This window comes from Columba livia, chromosome 3 (genome assembly GCF_036013475.1).
Source record: "Columba livia isolate bColLiv1 breed racing homer chromosome 3, bColLiv1.pat.W.v2, whole genome shotgun sequence".
Taxonomy (NCBI): domain Eukaryota; kingdom Metazoa; phylum Chordata; class Aves; order Columbiformes; family Columbidae; genus Columba; species Columba livia.
This window is the reverse complement of record NC_088604.1, coordinates 15,470,170-15,484,688: the sequence shown is the minus strand read 5'-3', so window position 1 is coordinate 15,484,688 and position 14,519 is coordinate 15,470,170. Positions and strand designations below refer to the sequence as shown.

The following is a 14,519-nucleotide window of genomic DNA, read 5'->3' as shown; positions in this document are numbered from 1 at the left end:
ATGGAATGCCCTTTAATTGCAGTTCTAAAAAAGCATCCATTACCACATCAAGGATTGTAGTGCTCTAACACTTATAACACTTCTGCAAAGACTACACTCAATTTCAAGAATATTTTGAAGGAAGGCTTTACTATTGCATTACCAGGGACACTTCTCTCACTCATGGAAATTTGAACATGAAACTGGAAAAAAAGTACTATTTTCATGATTTTGCAAAGCAAATCACATTTATTAACTATATAAGTACTCCAGATACAGAAATCATAAAAATGAAGCCAGTTCCTAAGAGAAGGTCACATAGATATGCATGTCCTCACAGAAGACGTAAAGAGAGATAACAGGTGTAAAACCAAAATAAATTACAATGTTCCAGCTTTAAAATACGAAGCTTAGAGGCACCAGTGAAAAGTCCTCAGCCTAAACTAGGAGAGTGAACTGCTTAGATAAGAGAAAGACTGCAGTAAACAATGTTATTTACTGAGAAATTGCTCAGATCTGGTGCAATTAATTAAAGATAATTTCTTGTCCTGTGACTGCATGCACAGGATTTAATTCTGTGTCCCAACACGTTTCTGGGATTTCAGTACAATCTCGATCATTATATCTTGGTCTCCAAGTGGAAACCAGTGACAAGTGGCATTCCTCAGGGGTCAGTATTGGGACTGGTGCTGTTTAATGTCTTTGTCAGTGACAAGGACAGTGGGATCGAGTGCACCCTCAGCAAGTTTACCAATGAAACCGAGCTAAGTGGTACAGTTGACACGCATCTGATGGGACAGTATGTCATCCAGAGGGACCTTGACAGGTTTGAGAGCTGGTCCCCCGTGAACCTCATGAAGTTCAATAAGGCCAAGTGCATAGTCCTGCACATGGGTCAGGGCAACCCCAAGTACAAAGACAGGCTGGGTGGAGAATGGATTGAGAGCAGCCCTGAGGAGAATGACTTGGGCGTGTTGATTGATGAGAAGCTCAACATGACCTGATAATATGTGCACACAGCCCAGAAAGCCTCAAAGCCAGAAAACGATATCCTGGGCTGCATCAAAAGAATTGTGACCAGCAGGTCAAGGGAGGTGATTCTACCCCTCTGCTCTGCTCTCATGAGACCTCACCTGCAGTACTGCATCCAGCTCTGTGGCCCCCAAAGTAAGGACATGGACCTGTTGGAGAGGGTCCAGAGGAGGGCCACAAAGATGATCAGAGGGCTGGAACACCTCTCCTATGAAGACAGGCTGAAACAGTTGGAGTTGTTCAGCCTGCAGGTTCTGGGGACACCTTATAGCAGCCACTCAGTACCTAAAGTGGACATACAAGAAAGCTGGAGTGGGACTTTCTACATAGGACAAGGGGTAATGGCTTTAACCTGAAAGAGGTTTAGGTTAGATGTAAGAAAGAAATTCTTCACCACAAGGGTGGTGAGGCACTGGAACAGGCTGCCCAGAGAAGCTGTGGATGCTCCATCCCTGGAAGTGTTCAAGACCAGGCTGGATGGGGCTTTGAGCAATCTGGTCTAGTGGAAGGTGTTCCTGCCCAAGGCAGGGGGGTTTGAACTAGATGGTCTTCAAGGTCCCTTCCAACCTGAACCATTCTATGATTCTATGGTACTATGATCTTTACCAGTAACAATGTATTTATGAGAACATGTAATTCTGGAAGCAGTAAGACTAAGTCAGCTCAGACAGCAAGCAAGACTGAAAAGACCATGTGCTTAAGCCAAGTGCATTTTTAAACATTATCATTGCTCCATACAGCTCAAATTTTGCCTGAAGAAATGATCACAAGCATTCAAAGGATATACTTTAAATACAGAACAAGCAGTCCTTGGCATAAACTGTAATCACTAAAATCTCCAAGAATTGGAAATAAGATGCCTCTAAGACTGGTTATCCCAAAACAATATCTCACTTCTCCCCCCAAATCACCTGGGCCTAGAGGCTAAAGATCAGAGAGATCTGAAATCTGTGCTGCCAGGTTGTGTCCTCACCACTCAGTGCATGAGAAGGAACGAAAAGACAATGTGGAAAGACCTGTGTGCCAAAGCTCTTGACCAGACCTGCTCCCCTGCACCTGCCTGGCTGTGACTAAAGCCTGGCAGAGGCAAAGCGATGCCCTTCAGGCAGGATCCACACCTGCTGCACAGGCTGAACTGGGAACAGTTGAAAAGTGCTCTTTTAAACAGTTGTTTAAAAAAAAATACCCTAATTTGGTTACATTCTACCACTTCAAATATTCAAGAAAGTTGAGTCTTCGTGAGAGAAAAAAAAAAAAAATAGTTGCAAGGGGTTGGATTATCTCACTTTTTTTCAGAAAAAAAAAAAGGAAAACTTTGGGCAAATCTTGCAGAGGCCTCTCCCATCAGTTCACTGGTGCAGGAGAAAGCAGCCAGGGTCTGCCTCTCCTCACAATCCTCCATCTGCCTCTTTCCTGAGGAGACACTGAACCTTTTTCATCCAATTTATATGACAGCATGAACTAATGACAGTACCTGAGACAGTACAGAATTTTCTGTCTTCAAAGCCAAGTAAACCTGCTTCCCATAACCACAAGCAAGGGACAGAGTGTCCCTTCATTCACCAGGAGCCACATACAGAGCAACGACTCTTATACCTTGGTCTGCACAGAAGTAATGAATTTTACTGTCATGGTGAGAAACACCAGATATTGTTACTTTCATTATAAAACTGATTTTAGAAACTTTCTGTCAGTGCACACTGAGCTCTATTAGCACTTAGTGCCTAGCTTACCATAAGAAAAAGCTTTATACAAAATGTTTCTTTATCTTATTATCTGAAGTTGGCTATCGCTGTTACATCTTGGCCAGCTACAGGAAAGAGGGACTAGTCTGCATAGGAAGGAGGTAACAGTGCAGTAAACTAATCAAGATGTGTTACTCCACAACCCCAAGCAATAACCTTCAGAACCTGTTTGCGAGGATAATTCAATATTGGTAGGCAGTCTGCTGTAGAAATTGCAGACATGAGGCTGATAAAAGAGCAAAAATTTTCCCAACAGAAGGAGCTGGTTTCCAAACATATTTTTCTCTCAAGGATTAAGATTTTTATTGTAGTTTGCAAGAGATGCAGGACTAGTAAAGATTATACCCTGGGAAGTAGAGCAGCTTTGTTTGAAGTTCTCAAAGCGTGTTTTGCACTATTTTGTTCTAAACAAATAATACTGATCATCTTGCTTTCGATTTGCTGTGCTTTGAAAACAGTATTCTGGGCAAAAACTTTGCCAGTCATGCATAGACTTACTGGACTGATGAAAAGCTAGTCCAAAACAGGACAGAGGGATTTTCCATTGAGTTGTATACAATCTCCTATTTATTTTATGTGTGCACATTTAAACATCAATATGTATTTTGCCTGCGCAGAGTACAGGCCTGTGTTTGAACATGCCTATGCAGGAATTCTGGGCTTTGGCTGAAGAAAGAACATGATGATTTCACTGTTACATCCTTAATCTCAGACATTGTGATTGCTTTGCTTTATCAGGGCTCAAGATTTTCTAAGCTTTCTTACATTATATTTAGAGAGCTCAAGCTTGGTTTATTAACAGACTGGGAGCTAAATTACTTTCTAATGAGATTGGACTGGTACAAGTGGACCTCTGGCAGGGTTGATATACGTAGCCTAATTTAAATATCCTAATTTAAATATCCTAATTCAAATATTCCTACACTCTTTTTCTTTGGCAATGTTTGGATCATAGGAATCAATAGATGCCTCTGTTTCTCAGTAGCCAAGTATTTTGTAGCAGAGAACTGAGTTTTGACTGTGGAAAGAGCTGCTAGGATATAAGGGCAGCACTGAGGTTTTCATGGTTTTGCAAGGCTGCATGTGGATCTAGAGGAGAAAGAAAGCCTCTTTTGAGAACTTTCATCATCAAGACTTGTTATATTCTGAGAAGGAAAAACAACTTGTCTGGAAGGTCATTGGCTACAGATCCCCTTTTTGGGACTGTATTTTCAGTGCGTGTGTGTGGGAACAGTGTATGTGTCACAAAACTAAGTCGAAAAGTACTTGGTTCAAAATCAAGTTTGGTTATGCAACGCAAGCCCTGACGGCACTAGAGCTGATAAGCGTGTTGTCATCACAGATGAGCATTTTGGTACGTGACCAGTGCCTTCTGCCCTGCCTCGCAATTCAGCTGCAATAGTTCCTGGAATGTTACAGTCCCACATTTGATCATTCAACAAAACAATCCTCTCAGTTTCCCTTTTCACCTGTTACCACTCTGCCTCACTGATGACTTAAACTTTATAGTAGTTCTGATGACATCGCAGTCCTTCTGAGGATGATGTCATCATCTCACCTCTGAAAAGTGAGGCCAAAGAAGGAAGATATGAAATTATGTCAGCAGTGTATTGGCTAGCACATGCTACTGTCAGCAGACAATTGCAATGCTTGGGAACTGTGACCATATGGAAAGCAAAACCCAAAACCTGCAGCCGGCAAAGTGCACAGAGCTCAGGTGGGACAGACTTGACGGCTGGTGCAGATCAGAAGCATCTGCCTAAATGTGACAGATTGAACACGCTGCCGAAAGCAAGATGGTTTCATGTGGAATAAGGTCTGTCCTGTATGGATTATGTTGGACAAGGATGGCATTCTTTCTCTTTTCAGAGTTTTTACTACTCAGATCCTCAAGCATCTGGTACTGAAACTGCAGGAACAGTTGATCCCAGGAAAAGAGACAAAGCAAAATCAGCAGGACAGACAAAACTGGCAAAGAATTAAAGTCAAGGGGGCCAAACATTTTCGAAATCTCTGCAACTAATTAACATCTACTTACACTTTATTTTTTTAAAGCTCTCAGATAAATCAAGCACTAAGAGGCAGATTAAATGCCAGGTTTTACATGCTACAATAACCAGCACTACTGTGCCTTCAAAGGAAGGACAAGAAGAAGTACTAGATAATTGGACTTGAAGGGAAACGAAAAAGAAAGGGAAAAATAATGTGAACCAGACAGAGAATTCAGTAGATTATCACAGGTACTGTAGGTATTGTACAAAAATATCTACTTACTTTAGGAGAACTATTCCTTTGTTAGGATGGTGGGACATTTAATTAGGTAATTACAGAATCAAAGTCCAACTACTTCCTGATGCTTACACTGGAATAAAACTAGATCAACTCTTAATTTATATTGCCTGAGCTACTCCGAGTTTGATACTAACATACAGAACGTCAGCACGAGACTCCAGAGTCATCTTTGCTTATGAGTTCATTATAAATTAAAAACTAAAAGGTCAACTCTTCTATTTATTGAATCATTTTTACATGCATGGTGTGCATGCATTAACAATTGAGATCATTCATAACCCAGGTACTATGTGCCCGAACGTGAACTCCAGTTTTAGTGGGAGAAATGCCACATGATACTGATAATGCATTAAATAATGAACTTTTTGGTTTGAGTGGTTATTTTGCTCTCTTGCTGGGAAAATCTGGTGTCCCAAGTCAGAACTGAAGGCCTTTTTTTTATTACCCCCCCTGCATGTATGCAGGCACTGCTCTCTAGGAATCTGTTCTTGAGTTTTATGAAACTCTTCTGTGCTTGTAGACTTTTTTTTTTTTTAAACTCAGTTTTATTAATTTAGAGAAGACAACTTGTATTTTCACGGTAACTATGAGCCAGATCATAGGCTAGAATTCCACTCTGCCAGAACCATACAAACACAGAGTGAATGTGTAAACTATAAGCTCTTTGTGACAGGAATCATGAGTCAGGTAACAATGGACGGGTATGAACAGACCAGCAAATGAGTGGAAAGAAAAAAATCTCCATTAGCAGGTTCTTTGAAAGTTTGTGGAAGGTTTTAACACAAATCTCAGGAAAAAAGCTTGTGTTGCCCAACACAATGCCTTCAGAAATAAACCTGTCAAGGGGGAAATGTTACTGGAACAAAACGGTAATAGTTCAGAACTTCATCACTCCCGTTTTGGAAATGACACCGCCAGGAACTGTTCTCTTGCAGTGGCAAAGCGTTGCCTCCTGCCTGAACTCCCTCAGCCATCTAGTTTTGTGGGTAACTCCAGATTATTCTTAGGAACTGTCCCTGACCATATTGTCCCCCAAACTCTGCACTGGGCTGAGCCAAAACCACAGCCATGATCACGCTAAGGCTTGGATGGTACGGAAGACTATCTACTAGTGCTTGGTCCTCTAGATAGATGGAACTGGTGAGAATAGTTATGAGTGAAGTGCAGCGAAGACAAGTAAGGATTTCAGAATTATTTGACAGAGGTTGTTCCAGAGAAGTAATATGAGGAAAACTGCCCTGCGCTGTGGTCACACCATCAGTAAGAACAGAGTACAAAAGCACAGAAGGGCAAAGATGGTGCCCTGCTGTTAACAGAAGCTCACTGGTGCTGTGCAAGCATTCAGCACTTTCCACAGCGTCTTGTATCGTGGCTATATTTACACTGCTCTGGAGGAAGACAAAACATGACCTTGCACATGGAATCATCAAAAATGTGAAGCATTATTCTGTGGGTTATTTTACATTAAGCAGCAGATTGTTGGACATGATAAATAACTAAAAACAATACAGTACTTCCCAAAGCTGAGGCTCCAGCTTCTGGATTTCTGAAAGAAGCAGAGAAGGGTGGGTGTTGTTGAGGCTGTGGAAAGACAGTGTTTTTGATTCAATATGTTACAATCATGCTTTCAACTTCAGTGTAGTAGTGAAACACCATAGTGAAAGAGCATGTTAGAGCAGTCCTCGACAGTGATAGCTGGAGGATACCACCCCCTCAGAAATAGCACAATTCAGGATTGTGTTCCATACAAACGTGGTGGGCAGAGCACTGGCCAGGATCCACAGCCAGCACAGACACAGCTTCTTGTATTTCTATCAGGAATGGGATTATTTACCAACACATCTCTGTCCAGAATGACTGACTGCCCACTGACAAGGGCTTAGACACCATATGCCTGGGAAACAACGCTCAGTTGTATATTGTTTTCTCTTTGGGATTAAGTAAACACCTTTGTCGTCTCTGGGCAGAAACTGTCTTCACTGACTTTCGTGCTCTAAAACGCAGGTGAACTCCTTAGTGTAGCTGCATAATGGGGAACAGAGGAGAACACAAGGTAGGGATTCGAGCCTGTGAGCGTGCACCAGGCCTTGTCACCCAGCCGTTCTGTCTTAGCTGAGAGCTGTGCAAAGACCAGCCAACGTGGAGACAGAGCTAGCGGAACTACGGGAGGAAACACGTCTGAGGAAAACTGTAGGAAGGGTTTTAATTGGGTGAGGACTTAGAGGAGATTGCATTGAGATTGTTTTACAGTGTAACTGGAAAGGTAACAGAAAGCTGAAGGCTTAAGTGCTGATTACTCAACAAGAAATCCTTCCCAGGCTCCAGCTGCATGCGCATTTTGGGGACTAGAACATGCAAATGCACTAAATCCAGCTCTGAAAAACTTGTTTTCAAGCCTAAAATTAGCAGGATCGTCTTCAACTAATGAACTTTGATCCTTTTTTTACTGTGCATATTCTTTGTCCTCTTTTTTTTCCACATTACTCTGCTTCCTGCTCATTTGTTTTGCACTTAGCATTGGCCTTTTCTGTAAACAGAGGTGAAAAAGGCTGGAAGACTTCTCTGTTGGTTAATTTTTATAACCGACATCCACTTCCCTGTTTAGCTGTGTAAGGCACTCAGTGTAAAAGGAGATTACAATATTATTTTAATGCAAGAGACCCACTATCTGGTGGAAAAACTGTATTTCATCACATTTCTTTAGAGTGATAAAGCATATATGATACTGAAAGATGTTTCCCCTGTGGCCCATTACTCTGGGAACCCTGGCTTCAACCCTAGCCTTTCAAGGACCTTCTTAGCAGCCTGGACAGGACGATTCCCTTTTCCGCTCCCTGGTTTTCCTACCTATAAATCTGAAAAAAGATGTCTCTGTTAAATGTTTTTGACATCGACTGAAAGGAGCTGGGAGAAGAGAAGGTACGTCTGTGATTATAATTTCAAGCTTGAAGTATTGGTTTAAATACACCAACAGAAGCACCACCCGAGCGGCCGAAGCTCCCCGCGGGACAAGGCACAGCAGCGGCCTGCGGGACGGCCCGTGACCGGCCCCGCGGTGGCGTGAGGGACGGAGCCGCCCGCCCCCGCCAGCGCGCCGCCCCCCGCGCTGACTCAGCGCTGCAGGGCCCAACCGTCCCGTCCCGGGGCCGTTACGCCACCACCGGCTGTCGGCCCCGCGGTGCTGGGGGCGGTGGCGCTGCCCGCCCCCCCCGCGGCGGTCGGTAGGCGGGGGCCGTCCCGCCCCCGGGGGCGCTCCGCACACCCCGCGGGGCAGCTCGCTTCCGCCGTGCCTGGCGGGAGGCGGGTCAGGCGAGGACCACTTCAGTGCCGCCGCTGAGGACCCTCCCCGCCCGCCCTCTGCCGCCCGCCTTCCCCGTGCGCTGCGGTCCATCCTCCGGGGCGGGTCCTGTGCCTGTCGCCGCGGCGGGCGGCGCGCACAAAGGCGGCGGCGGTGAGCGGAGCCGGGGCGAGGCGGCGAGCGGCGGAGGTGGGTGCCGCGGCTTGTGGCGGGAAGGAGGAGAAGGCGGAGGAGGAAGGGGAGCGCTGCTCCCCGGCGCTGAGCTGGCCGGGGTAGGCTGCGGGAGACAGCGGGTCCCTCGGGCCTGGGCATCCCGCTGGTCCCGGCGGGGCTCCGCAGCACCTGCCGTTTCCCTGGCGGGGAGTCTGGCTTTGGGGAGTGACAGCGAGCAGCGGAGCTGTTGTGTTCGTCTGGGGTTGGCAGGGCTTTGTGCACAGGGTGAGAGGGGAAATCTGATGCTTTCCTGGTTTATCTTCAGAGCGAGGCACCCAGCGCTGGGCAGCTGCGGGGGTGTCGGTTTGGGGTCCCTGCCCGTGCCGAGGTGTGTGAGCTTGTGGAGTCCAATGCCCCTCTCTGCGCTGCTTTGCTTTTCACGTTAGAGGTGATACTTTGCCTCCCTTTGGCTGGCAACTGCTGATGCAAATCGCTGCATTAGTGCCCTGAGATGGAATAATGAAAGTGGTAACAGGCCAGAGGGATTTAATGCCATAGCTGAGCCCGGCTGGCAGTAGTGCAGTTGCTGCATATGATACTAAACTCAATTTTTGTTTTCTCTTATGTGATTCCCCCACCCTCGAACAGTATTAATTTTTCTACTGATCAGTGTATGTCATCTACCTTCAGGAAGATGAAGAGAATGTATCTTGTGGAGAGAGGGTTGGAGACAAAACTGTTCAGTGTTGTTGTTATCTCTGTCAAAAAGAGGAATTATGTACAGGCCAATACTAATAACAGGGTCTCAGCACAGATATTGCAGACTAACCAGCAGATAATTTTTCCTTTCATGTGTAAAGTCATCAACCTCAATAGATCTATTGGCCTCTGATTTGGTCCACAGTCTGGAGAGTGTTTTGGAGTGGTTTGTTTATTTTATTTTCTGGCTGGCTTTTTCTGTGTCTCTGCTGTCTTAGGAAAACAAATACCAACATATGTTTAGTGTATGTAAATATGGTTTTGCTGTCAGCAAGTCTACCCAGTTAGAAGTCAGGTGGATATGGGCCTGTTACAGTAAAATGAGTCTAATTCCATTAAGAGAACTGGAGAAAAAGTGCGGAGACAGTGAAGGAGATAATATGGGGAAGACTCAATTATGTTATGATGTTAGGCATAACGCCATGAAAGTAGCTTCTAATGGTTTTAGATACTTACTGCTTTTCTGATAGCTGAAATTCACTAATGTGGAATACAGACTACCTGATGATATCTACTTACCTGACTCAGCATGGTTGTTTGCAAGGGAGTTGGGCAAATTTTAGTCTTTAACCCTTTTCCATACCTGAGGATGTGCAGGTGCACACATTTCTTTATGAACACACCTACATACACTCAGCAACTCTAAGAAACAGTTGGAATGCAGTAAGAGCTTACTTTAAACTCTGAAAATGCAGAAAATGTAAAGTTGTAGTCTGACAAACAAATTTATTTTCCAATTCCACTGAAAGAAAGGATGCCAAGTCACCTGAGGCATCAGCATAGAGCTACTGCTGTGATTCCATGCTGATTTATGTTCCTCCTCTGACATCAGGGCAGTAGCACAGGGCAGCACAGTTATTTCAAAAGTTCTCAGTTTCAGGCGTCAGTTTATATTTTTAAATTTGTTGTAAAGTTTGATCCTGTTTATGCAGAGTCAGTCCAAAGGGGTGTCAGCCTTTGTGCGTGTTCCCCCCAAGTGTCTCCATGAGGAGGGAAGCCCTGGACAGTTGGGAGGCTGAAACACAGGAAGATGGAGGGAAGTGTGGAAGGTCTCCCAGGAGATCCCAGTGAAAGGAGGAGATGAGTCTTGAGAGAGGTGATTTCAAGATTGCCTGAAATGCCAACAGAGGTGTCTCTGGTACTGCCAACCACTGACTCTTTCTTAGCTTCTCTCTTTTTAGTTGAGGCAAGCGCTTGTATGGGTGTGCAGTGAGTCATGTCATCTCATTGATCCAGTTGGTAATTATTTTTGTATGGCTTTAATGATGTTAGTTTTCAGTGCTGACACAAGGGCAAGATTTGAGAGAACTGGGAATACATGATTGGGAGGCTGGTGTGGGGACCATGGCTGTACACTTGAAGTGGCCATGAAATAGTTCTCTTGGACCCCTGTGTGCGAGTCCGATGCCCTGACTGTGGGACTACAGGACAGTCCTCCCTTTGAACTTGAGGATTCATTACAGGCAGGTCTTCAATTTGAATTTTTTATTTTAGCTGCTCTGAAGAAAATATTCTGTCCTTTACAGAGACTTTGTGAAGTACTGACCAAGTAATATTTCAGATATTCAAAAGGCAGTGCAATAACAAGTGAATTGTCATCTCGTAGTCAGAGTAGGTATCTGTGAGTGAGTGTGAGAGAGTGGGTTCTGGGAGAGACTGGAAGCTCCACAGGTAAGTTTGACATTTGATCCATTTGACTCTCTGGCCATTTTAAGAGGTCAAAGTTTTTGGCACCTTGGATAAATTGGAATAGGAGTCAAATAGTTCCTAATAGAATTAAGCTGAGGATAATCCCAATCCTAAAATATTTCTGGAGATTTGGCTGTCAGGAATCAAAATGCTCTTACACTGGTATAGAGGCAGCCACATGCTGCATTTTGCTTTCTGATTTGGGATATACAAGTGAATTGCACCTGTTTGCTGACTGATGAGAGGTATTGTCAAATCACCTGCAGGACTGTGGTCTGTCCCATGCCACTGTGCCTGTGAGGAGGTCTGGAAAAAATGTGCACATAATCAGGTTTGGACAGAGTTTACCCTCCTCTTTACAGAACAACCAGAGTCACGCTGCTCAGCAGAATGCTCTGGAGTTCTCCCTCAAAAACTTGTACAAATCAGGGCCATGGCTGCTTATGGCTCCCTTCCAGCTCATATGTCCAGGTTTCCCTTCCCAGGGTAAAAAATAAATGCCCAAGGGAGAGTGCTTGTCTATGTTTCACTTGGATGAGCTTGGCATGCTGTGGTTGAGAGACAGCCACACTGAGAGACCCTGCTTGAGAGACCCTCTAAGAGGTAAGCCTTAGCAACTTGCCCAAGACTGTGTGGCTAAGCAGGGACCTAAACTGAGGTCTCCTAAAGTCCTGTGCAGTGCCTTCACTGCTCCTCTAGAGAAAGTAAATCCAGGCTCTGATTTTCCTTTGAGAAACGCACAACTTCTGGCTGGGAATTTATGCCAAAAAAGTGGGATGGGAATTTATGGCAGAGACTCTGGGTTGAATTGATGTAGGAGCTAATAAATAGTTAAGAAAAAATATTTAGAAAGTTATTGCTGATTTTCAATTTCCAACTTGAAATTAGTTAAAATATTAAGGACTTTGAATGTGATGGTCACACAGCATTAGTGGCTTTATAATGTATTGACTGTTTACTAATAAACAGAAGTAATAGAATTATACTTATTATAAGCTATTGTAGTTAAGGAATCATTGCTACTGTGGTTGTGGTACAGACATGAACGGCTAAGCTTAATTTTGAAGGAGTCCATCTAGGGAATCTTTATGTGAAATATTTCCTTCTCTCAGGTTTTTATCATATATCTTTTTTAGAACATAACCTGTGATACTGTTTTGCATGGTAAAGAATATGTCAATAGCAGAATTCCATTAATTGCTGTAGAGGGAGCTGGTGTTCAATACTGTAAACAAAACTGATTGCTTCAGAGTCAGGAAAACAAATGTTTGATACATAGTAGGCACTTACCTAGGAGTCTTTGAAATATTGTCATTTACTTTTTTATAAATGAGGAATAATTGTCTTGATGGGGCCACAGCCTGATTCCAAAATATAATCCAGTCTCCTTCAAGCTTTACGTCTTCAAAGCATAAGCCAAGGGCAGATCAGGGAACCAGATGGATCAGGTTTGTAAAATTGTTATAGCTCCAGTGTCAGCAGCAGAGCTGCAATGATTTATTTTAACTGAACACTGGCCCATCAGTTTTTGGCTCCCTTTTACCATTTCACAAGTTGTATGGAGAAGTTCTTAGGAAAGTTGGTTTGTTCTGTGCTTATGCCTGTTGCTTCCATCACAGACAGGGGTCTCATCATAACATCAGGTATTAGAGGCCTAACTGAAAGATGTATCTGTATGCATTTTCTTTGTGCTAAGCATTTGGTTTGTGTTATGCTTACCATTGAGTGCACAGTCAATAACTGTAGAACTCTAGAAAAGAGGCTGGAAGGGACCTAAATGCTACATCCGTGCTAGTGAATGAAATGGTGCCAAAGTCCATTTTTGGCAGCCAGACCAGCTAGCACCATCTGTTCTATAAACCTTTAAAAGAAGATGACTACTTCTAAACTGGCCATGGGGGTAGTCCCCAGTTCATCTTAGCTCTGTCCAGGAATCTTTGGGAGTGTGATTTTTGGCCTGTGCCTAAATTGTGCCAGAAGCACGTTTTGTAATTGAAATAGATTCAGTATAGATGTAATGGTCTGGTCTGTGATGTGATATGGTTTAGTTTACTGCTTTGGACACAGGCACAGTGACAATTTCTGTTCCAAAGATTACAATTGCCTGTTCCTAAACCACTCCCAACAGATGTTTGTCCTGCTTTTCAAAATTTTCTGTGCTGGAGATTTCATATGTTCCAAGGGAAGTATGTTTCAGTTTTTAATTACCCTTGCAGCATGCCAGCATGCTACCTAAATCATGGTCCTTTTTTTTTTTTTCCAAAAAACTGTACATCTTTAGAGCATGTTGAATGGCACTTGTATCCCTAAGTAATTTCAACGCGTGCAAATATCTAACCTGTTAAACTTTGCATTGTGGTGCCTGAAGAGACACTGAGACTTGCAAAAGGAAAAAAAGGCCTTTAGTTCCTATGACTTTCAGTATTTTATTTTACAAAATATAGTAAAGAAAGGTGAAATGTTGTGGGGAAGAGCTGGGTTGTAAAAAAAAGCCCGCTAAGGGTGCAGTTACTAGCTTTTTCAGTGAAATTAGGACATAGTCTCCTGTACCTGTGTGAAAGAAGTGGATTATGGAGATTACAGTGCATTTGATCTTACCATGGCATCCAGCAGAGCGGTACTTTAAAGAATTATCTTTATTAGGTCAATCTTTGGTAAGGTAATAAATCAGTTCAGTAATAAGGTAACACCTAGCTATTATTTTTTCACATTTTTTTCCACAAGATTCTCAATTCTGAAAAATGACTGCTGTCTTTAACTCAAAAGATCTGGAAATTTTCTGAGCCTCCTGGCAGGTGACGCTAGTTAAATTGACATTAAAAGTAATACTAGAAAATACTTTAAATTTCATAATAGATACAGAGTGTAGAGGTTGTGGAGTGTCTCCTGCCAAAAAAACCAAGACTCAAGACGTTTGAATATCCTGGCAGATGCAGTACAGGCTGTACTCACTTGCTGTAAGCTTAGATCAAAAGGATTCTGATTGTTCCCAGCAGCAAAAAAAAATATTCTATGCTATGTCCACTAGCATGGTATGACAACAAGAGTTTTACTAAATTCAACATAATTGACAGGCAGGCTCTGGGGTTTAGCCTATGACGTAAACTCTTTGTTTGCTGCCAAAGTTGCTGCTGCCTGGTTAGTAAGTGAAAGACTTCCAGGAGTGGCCAAAGTAATGCTCCAAAACCACATGCAGTCTCTCTGGGGTTTGAGGAATGCTGGTTTCTGGGAGTACTGACATAGTATGGACTGACTTTAGATTCAGAGTATAAAATTAAAAACCTCTGACTCCAAACAATCTCAGCTTTGGCTGGCGTGTATAAAAGTTAGGTTAAAGGGTCTACATCCATCAGAGTCCAGTTTCTGAACTCTCCCCTGTTTTAACTACAGCATCTTTTGTTCCCTATGTTCAAAATATAAACCCATTTTTGTCTGGTTTCCTGAGGAAGTGGGGTTTATATGATTAGTCTGCCAGTCTGTCTTTTCATTCCACAGTGATATTGTTGCACAGGCCAGGTTCAGCCCAGCTTGAGAGGACTGTCCATCAACAGCTGACAGTTTGAATGTGACAC

The 14,519-nt window shown here is 43.4% G+C and overlaps 1 protein-coding gene across 9 annotated transcripts in view; it reads left to right on the top strand.

Annotated features, from left to right (window-relative positions):
• The window catches only part of LPIN1 (lipin 1), an 82,083-nt gene that overhangs the window by 26,143 nt on the left and 41,421 nt on the right, over window positions 1-14,519 (top strand). For 2 of the 9 annotated variants that reach the window (XM_065055902.1, XM_065055899.1), the window contains exon 1: window positions 8,402-8,535. The exons of 5 other annotated variants lie outside the window; for them this stretch is intronic. The gene's annotated coding sequence lies outside the window, so the exon portion shown is untranslated. Of the gene's footprint in view, window positions 1-8,348; window positions 8,619-14,519 lie in introns of those variants that run through there. 2 more of the 9 variants (XM_065055903.1, XM_065055901.1) reach the window with 2 other exon arrangements.